The sequence below is a fragment of the Cavia porcellus genome, unplaced genomic scaffold (assembly GCF_034190915.1).
Source record: "Cavia porcellus strain 051 isolate PalLab524CR breed Dunkin Hartley unplaced genomic scaffold, mCavPor4.1 scaffold_2, whole genome shotgun sequence".
Taxonomy (NCBI): Eukaryota; Metazoa; Chordata; class Mammalia; order Rodentia; family Caviidae; genus Cavia; species Cavia porcellus.
This window is the reverse complement of record NW_026947485.1, coordinates 29,978,295-29,987,499: the sequence shown is the minus strand read 5'-3', so window position 1 is coordinate 29,987,499 and position 9,205 is coordinate 29,978,295.

The following is a 9,205-nucleotide window of genomic DNA, read 5'->3' as shown; positions in this document are numbered from 1 at the left end:
GTGTCTACATGTGGTGAGTACTTAAAAACTTTGCTGGGGCCAGAGATTTAGCTCAGCAGCATAAGGACCTTCCTGGCAAGCGCAAGGTTGTGAGTGTGATCCCTGGTACAAAAAAACAAACCAAAAAAAGCCTGTTTGCTAGGCTAAGGGTACAAGGCTGTGTTACAGTGCTTGCCTAGCATGTGAAAGGTCCTGGGTTCACTCCCTAGTACTGCAAGCAAAACCAAACAATAGCAAAACCCTGTTTTCTATGTGCAGTAAATGGAATGTTTGTGTTTCCTCTTAAATTCATACATTGAAATTCTAACCCCAATGTTATAGGAGTAAGAGGTGGATCCTTAGCTAATTAATAGTTTGCGAGTGTACAGCCTTCATTTATGGAATTAATGTCTTTTAAAAAGACACCGCAGAGAGATCTCTTGTCCTCCTCCTGCCATGTGACAATACATCAAGAAGTCAGCAGTCTGCAACCCAGGAGAGAGTCCTTGCCAGAACCTGATCAAGCTGGCACTTTGATCTTTAAGAAATGATCTTTAAGCCTCAGAACTTTAAGAAATGTTTCTGTTGTTTATAAGCCATCCAGTCTATTGCAGCTTGACATAGCAATCTGAACTAAGACATTATCATCATTATCTTCATTGATATTCATGGAAGTGTCTTCTATTTTCTCCCTACATCTATGTATCCGTGTTCCCATTCTTGCTCACATTCCTTCTATACCTATGGGTAAACATTTGAATAAGTATTCCTTTGTTGTAATAACCATATCAAACTCAAGAAGCTTGGCTTCGTTGCCTAATGTAGCTCTTTAGTACCATGCCACATTATTACATCTCAGGACTAGCTGAACATTTCTGCTAACCATATTCTCTCCAAGCTCATCTAGGAGTCAAAAAACTCCAGGCACAAACCTTGGTTCAGTTCTAACTTACTAACAGTAAGTGCTTAATCCTTCCTTGAGTTCACTCTTTATAAAATGGTGAGCAGCCTCTCCTACTTCTAATTGTAAAGGTTATTAAGTGAGAAGAGAACATCAAACATTTAATGCAGAAGCTGACCACATTACTAAAGATACAAAAAATGGTTCCAACATCACTAGTGCATGTTTATAATACCAATAATTAATTAATGTGAAAAATTAAATGAGTAACTTTTGGGGAGCAGTATTGGAGAACGAACCCCAGTCCTCAAAAATACTAGACATGCACTCTATCATTGAGCTACAACTCCAGCCCTGTTTACTTCTAATTTGAGGCAGTGTCTCACTGTTTCGCCAGCTGGCCTCAAACTTGGGCCTCTCCTTTCTCAGCCTCCTGAGTAGCTGGATTACAGGAATGTGCCATCGTGCCTGGTATAATTTATGAGGAAACAAATGTATAATTTATGTTAAAACAAAAAAGACTTTTAAAAGAAGTATAGTCTCTCACCCACACAGAATCTACTCAGTAAACCAATGGTCTTTCAACCTTGACAAACACCAACTTTCCCATTTTACCTCTGAATCTTGATAAATGTCCTAAGGTTAGAAGAACAAGTAGCATATTTATGAACCTGGATATTGTTGATTACCTAACTGTAGTCTATCTCTATTGCCAATTCCAGTCATGCAAGTGTAGAGAGCTCTTCTGCATTTATTGTTCTTAGAAACCTTTTCATTAATGAAACATTTTTGATTGCTAGGATTCATATTTCTCACACTCACATTTATTAGCTGGGGCTACGTGCCCCAGTGAACCCTTTGTGTCTGTCCAAAGCCTCTTCAAAATGCAGCCATTTCTGTTCTATGATAAGCTAAAATGTTAAGTAAATAAATCCAGACAATGGATTCATTTTAGGCAGGGAATGTCATGCTGCAATCTTAGATGCCAATGAGAGGTTCATGGATTGGGGAGGCACCTACGTATTTTCTTTGAAGTAGTCTGGTGGGTGGCAATGCAGTGAGCTTCTGAGTCAGACACACCTGGATTGGAGTTTTGGCTCTGTGTGATGCTGGGAAGATCAGTTAACCACTGAGTCCCTACAAAGATGGAGGTAAAGACAGTTCCTATTTCCTGAACGGCTGGAAAATTAAACAAGTCAATGAGAATTTCTCTCTCTCTCTCTCTCTGTCTCTTTCTCTCTCTCTCTCTCTCTCTCTCTCTCTGTCTCTCAGTCTCTGTTTCTGTCTCTGTCTCTCTCTCTCTCTTTCTCTCTTTCTCTGTTGATAGAACCTGGGACCATCACATTTATCTATATTGTAAGCCTTTTTATCATCATCATCATCATCATCATCATCATCATCATCATCATCATCTCATCATCACCAGTTATTGGGAACCTTGTGAAGAGTCCTGATTGTCTGTTTTAAGGATACAGTGAGAAAAAGAGAAAATAAAGACAAGTTTAGTAACATGTGAATGACTTGGAAGTTAGTGTCTTCCAATGAGTCCTTCTCCTCCTCACACTCCTAGACAGTCACTATTTATCACTGTATACAGTGATAGGTGGGGCTAATGAAAGATTCTAATTTGGCAGACTTAGAGGTTTATGATTCTACAGGCAAGTATAATTCTGGGATGATTCAGGAAGGCATAGATGAACATATGCTATGACTCTATGGGCAAGTATAATCCTGGGATGACTCAAGAGAGCCGAGGTGATCTTATGCTAAGAAGAGTCAATAGGAAATCTCAGATGGGTGGTACCAATAATCCCAAGCCTCTATTTTATCTCTTAAGGAAGTATGCAAAATTAGCCATTGTGATTTTGTGGTCCTCAACAATCAATCATCACCATCATCATTATAAAATGACAAGATCTTGTTAAGTCACTAAACTGCCCAAAGTAGGCTTGAATGTAGAATGCTTTTATACCATTCTCTTTTTCTTATTTTCATTTGTTTTTTAGTTTCTGACCAGGAATCTGTCCTGGATATCTAGAGAATCACATTTATCTCTGGGCATTTAAGAAGGTTTTCAACCAGGATTATAAAAGCCAGAAAACTGTCTTGTGAAAAAAAAAAAAGATTTTAGGGCTGCAGATTTAGCTCAGTGGCATAGGAGCCTGCCTTGCAAGCGTGCAGTCATAAGTTCGATCCCCGGTACCAAAAAAAAAAAAAAAAAAAGATTTTACATATTAGGTAAAAATCAAGTATAAAGTATGGACTTTAGTTAATAATATTGGCTTTCTAGCTATGAAAAAATTTACCATAATAATATAGATAACAGGAGAAAATAGCTACAGGGTATATGGGAACTCCCTGTAATATTATTATACCTAGAGGCTGGGGATTTAGCTCAGTGACATAAGTACTTGCCTAGCAAGCAGGCCATCATGAGTTTGATCCCGGGTACCGATTTTATATATATATATATATTTATTATTATTATTATACCTTTTCCTACCAATCTAATACTCGTCTTTGGAAGTTTCAGTCCATACTCAGTTGGCTCCAAGGCAGGGTGGCACGGCAGGGCTGCAGTTCATGGTAGCTGCAAACAGCAAGCAGAAACCTGCCGTTACATCACATCCTGGCTCCACCCCTATGTGGGTGTAGCACTGACACCACCAATCCAAGCACTATACAATAAACCAATCACAGATGCATAATGTAAATGCATGAGGCTGGGGGCCACTGACATAAACCATGACAGCTCATGACTTCAGAAGCTTCGGTTCATAGTTGTTTGGCCCCATGGGTTTAGGCTTATGGAAGCATCACTGCAGGAGCAGTGGCAGAAGATGTTATTATTCCTCATGGTGAAAAAGTTAGTACACACCTCCAATGAATTAACCTTCTCCCATCAGGCTCCACCTCTGAAAGGTTCCACCATCTCTAAGTGATGTCATGGGATGGTGACCATGGAAACTTCCAAACAATCACTGGTTTTTAACTGTTAAAACAGCAATATAAAATCCCTAAAAGTCAAAGTTTATATGTACTGACTGCTTACAATTTATCCTTTTACATACATAATAAGAAATTATTAGAACAAAAATAGAAATTTTTAAGTAAACTCTTAGCCAAGAACAAGGAATATCTTAGGGAGATGATAGTAGAAAGAAAAAATATAAACTGAGTATGGTGGTTCATGCCTATAATAACAGTATTGTGGAAAGTTTAGGCAAGAGAATTCTAAATTCAAGCCCTGCTGGACAACTTAGTGATTTAGTGAGATTCTGTCTCAAAAATTTCAATCAATCAATCAATCAATCAATCAGAGCCAGAGTTAGCTCAGTGTAAAGGTCCTGGATTCAATCCCCAGTACTAAAAATATAAGATATATGCTGTAAGTTTCTAAGGTAGAAACAATGAACAGAAATTATAGAAGATTCAGTTTTATCTCAGATAATAATTAAAACAGTATGCTGATCACAAAATCAACACATTATAGAGTGGTATACAATTTCTTTCAAAATTTTCCTTGGAGAAGGCTGAGAGAATTCCTTGGGGGATGCTGCAACAAATAGTTGTATTTGATACAATTTTACGTAGTTTATGGCTGTCTTTTTTATCCTTATGTCCATCTGTCCTTTCTTGCAATTTCTATCTTCATCCTTTTGGCACATTAAATTTTGTATTTGGAAAAGATTTCAGAGATCACACAGCTCTTACGTGGTATGTGGATTTTCTGACAGTCTTCTTGGCTTCTGGTTTTATATGCAAACATGTCTCTAGGAATCCTGCTTGTTTAGCGTGATCAATTATCCTTTGTTCATTTTGACTCTGGCTCTAGAATCTGTTTGGACACCCTCCTCCAGATTTAACAAACTCACAGCCTTGTTTGCTGCCTCCTTCCCACATAACTGAAACTGTGGCTGAACCCATGGCCTATGTGGTCCAACGCACCTGCTAAGCAACGAGAACAGAAAAACATCTGTGATGTATCACTGCCCTGGCCCTGGGGGGACATCCAGCCTCAGTAATTATGTTTATGAAACACTTATAACTTGAGCCATGACTCTCGTGCCTTTATACATTTGCACAAATATACCCTAGAAATGAAACAGAATGCAATTTGGAAAATGCAGCATTACCCACAAAACATAAACTGCAGTAAACCACAATCTGTCACACACACAGTATGTATGATCAAATCAACTTTACCTCTGTCAGATTTTCATCTTCCAAATAAGACCATAGATAAATAATCTAACTGTAACCTGGCAGACTCATGTGTTTCACAGATATGGTACCTGATTCTTCAAACAACCCAACTCATTTTCATCTCCTGACCAATTTTTGCATAAGACATACTCACTACCACCTAAATGATGCTTAACTGCAGCCCTTCCTTGAGAAACCTTCTCTTAACTGCCCTCTGAGACACCACCACATTTGCATTCTACCTTGTTTAGTGTAATAGAATAAACCCAGCTTTGGAGTTACCTCACTGCCACTTTGCTGTCACCCTAGAATCATTGTCAGCCATTGAACTGGCTAGAGTCGCCAAGGTGCCTGCCAGGACTGGCCAGGAGCAATATGGTCCTAGATGTTGGAGTAGATCACTTGACCTAAGAGGAAGATCTGCAACTGTTAAATAATGCATTATATATTTTTTGGTTGTATGTAGCAAGATAAACCAAACAGCTTCTCCTGGTGATCTTTGATTAGGGAATTTAAGCATTTAGTCATTTATTTTTCCTAGTTTCTTCTTACTTGTTTAGCACACATCTACTCTCTATTCTTCTTTAGGGATAATTTTTATCTTTTCATTTTTTTTCTTCTGATGGTACAAGAGATTGAACTCGGGGCCTCTGCACTAAACTAATCCCCAGTGTTTTTAATTTTTAATTTTGATACCAGGTCTTAGCAAATCACTGAGTTGCCCAGAATAGGCTGAACTTGTGATCCTCCTGCCTCAGCCTTCCAGAGTGCTAGGATTCCCGGAATGTATGTGCCATCACATCCAACTAGGAAACTGAGTCTTCTCTGATTCCTTCCTTACCTCAGTCTTCAGCACATCGTTTACCCTGTTTCCAGCGTTCTAGGAGCCCTTAAGGAAGTCTCCCCTGGGTTTGCTCTATTATGGTTTCATTCTTTCATTTTGTCTTTCCACTCTCTCTACTTTCCCTTAAGAGCAAAATCCCTTGTATGCATTTTTGTATGTCCAGTGCTTACTGTGGTCCCTCTGTGAGGGACCACAGTACTTGTGGTCCAAGCCACAGAATAGATACTGAGTAGTGTTACCTAAAACCCAGATTGCTATTCATAACAAAATAGCAAGCAAAGCCCCACAGGATGCATTGTGGTTAATTATTCTTTCTCAGCCATCATGTATGTATGTAGAAGCCTCATGTAAAACAGATCTCCATGATGTCTACTCCTTTGTAGTGAGGGGTGTCTACACAACTATGCACTTGTTGGCCAGTGTCATAGGGGTGACAGGATTACAGGGATCCAGGCGATGGATGTGGCAAACACTGTTTGCAGTTTTATCTTGCAAAGATGATCAATCCCACTGTTTTGTTTTGTTTTGGTACCGGAGATTGAACTCATGATCTCACACTTACCAGGCAAGCGCTTGAGCCAACTGAGCTAAATCCCCAGTCCTGTATTTTTGTTTTAAGAAATTATTTTAGTTAGTAATGGAATCATCATTTTATTTGGACCTCAGTGTACGCAGCTAAGAAAGTAATTTCCCAGCTGAATGAACAATGCTGGTTAATGAGAGGGCAGCAAACGCTGTGAGATGGTTCTGTGTGCCTTTCAGCCCGTTTCCTAAACTTCCTGTTTGGCGTAGGAATGCAATGCATTGAACAAGGCTTGATCTCTTTGCACAGTTGCTAACAGAGGAACAAACTGGAAAAAATAGACTATAAGCCTACTAAATTTTTAAATAACCTTTTTATTTGGAAATAATTTAGATTTACAGAAAGGTTGCAAAGATAATACAAAGAGCCCTAAAACTGGAAAATATGCCTAGCGAAGGAAGCCAGTCACAAAAAATAAGCCACGTATTATATGTTGGTCAGCTTTGTACCAGTGTAACAAAATACCTAAGGTAAATCAACTGATAAGAAGGAAGTATTTATGATTTCAGTCCATGGCTAATTAACCCATAGTTTTGGGGCCTGTGTGAGGCAGGACATCACAGTGGTAGTGCCCTGGAAGAAGAAGCTGTTTACCTCATGGTGACCAAGAAAGAAAAAAAGACAGGAAGGGCTGAACTCCCCATACCTCTGAATGACCTAAATTTCTTCCATTGTACCCCTCCTCCCAGGAGCACCGCAGGTTGGTGATTATGCCTTCATGCAACACGTAAGCCTCTAGGAGAGATGCAAGATCCAAATTCTAATGCATTGTATGGTTTTGTTTATATGAAATATCCAGAATAGGAAAATTCCTGGAGTCAGAAAGTGAGTTAGCAGTCACCAAGGGGAGAGTGCTGTCAAGAATGATGGGTACTGGGTTTCATTCTAGGATGACACAGTGTTACAAAATTAGAGAGCAATTACAGCTGCACAAGACGGTGAATGCAATGAGTGACATGCATTATCAAGTTGTATAATTTAATTTAATTTTTTTATGGAGACAAAATCTCCATGTGTTTCCCAGGCTGGTTTCAAACTTCTGGGCTCAAATGACATCCTGCCTCAACTTCCCAAATAGTTGGGACTATAGCTGTATACCACATAAGAATTTTATTTTATGTGAATTTTGTCACAGTAAGAGTTCCCATGTCCCTCACCCAATTTGCCCTTATGTTAACATTTTACTTAACCAAGGCCCATTTGTCAAAGCAAAGAAATCAACACAAAGATTCTTTAATGCTCTATATTTCACATCCTTTTCTCTTGATAAAAGTTGTTTTGAGCCAGGCATGTGTGATCCCAGCACTTTGGGAGGCTGAGGCAGGAGGATTCTTGTGAGTTTGAGACCAACCTGGCCCACAAAATGAGCTCAAGGGCAGCCTGAACTGCATAGTGAGACCCCGTCTGGAAAAGGCACACACACACACACACACACACACGACAAAAAAAAAGTTATTCTCATTGCAATTGACCATGTTTATTTTCTCAACTATTATTAGAGTGAGACAACTGTCTTTTAGTTTCTAAGACCACAAAAACCACTCCCACACCGGCTAGTGGGCCCTGCACGAAGAGGTTCTGAAATTTTGATGACTATAATAACTAGAAAGAGATGTGCTTTGGGAAGGGTGAGTATATCTTATGTGCAGAAAGAAAAGGGCTTAGAAATTGAATCAAGGAAGCAGTAGACTGTGGCAGAGATCACTAGTTGTATACCTACTATCCTTGCTTTTCTCCATCCCAGTTATAGGAGCCTGGTTTAATTTGAGATAGCAATGTGCCCAATGAAAGTTCTTCATTGCCCGTCTTCTCCTGGAGCTAGATGTGGCCATTTGTCAAAGTTATGACCAAGAGTATGCAAATAAATATTCTTAGGTGGGGCTCCCCGAAGAGCTCTCTGTAAATAGGAGCAAATAGCTGGTTGTGGTCTTTTCCACCCCCTCCTCTCTTCCTTCTACTTCTTGCTGTAACGTGGACATGAAGGCTAGAATAAGAAAGGAAGCAATCAACCAGGAATGGCAGTGCTTGGATCTCTGATAACATTGTGATACCAGGTGTAGATTGCTATATCTTATTTACTCTGGAAGACAGAATAATGTGTTTAAACCACTATATTTGAATCTCTTTTGCCTATTTCTAAATGATATAAGATTGTTGTTTGAATGTTATATCATTCTAAATGATATAAGATTGTTAACCTAAAGAGTACATGATGGGGAATTTTCTAAGCACACTGGAGATTCAGGTATTGTCAATAATATCATCTCTATATTATAGAACAGCCTACACAATGGAGACTCCATAGATGAGATTTAATCAAGATTTTTTTATGTGAGTTCCACATAAGATGGATTTTGGTTTCATTCTCTGGAATTCTATCTTCTCAACAGCCTGCTTCCTCCAAACCAAAGTTTAATGCATAGTGCCAAGGAAGTAGGGGTTGACTGGTCATTGTATATTGTAAAGTGCAGACAAACATGTTTTGTTTGGTTGTTGTTTTAAATAAAAACATGATAATGTACATTTTAATCAAATCTAAAAAGTGGGCATTTGAATATTTTTAATTAGAAAGTCTGGGGCATATTGCCACATTTAGTCAAACCAAAAGTTCCCATTTTGGGTTTGAATCATAAATGTGGGCATTATTGCCTTTTACAATACACCATTGATAGAACACCAACTTTAAAGGCAA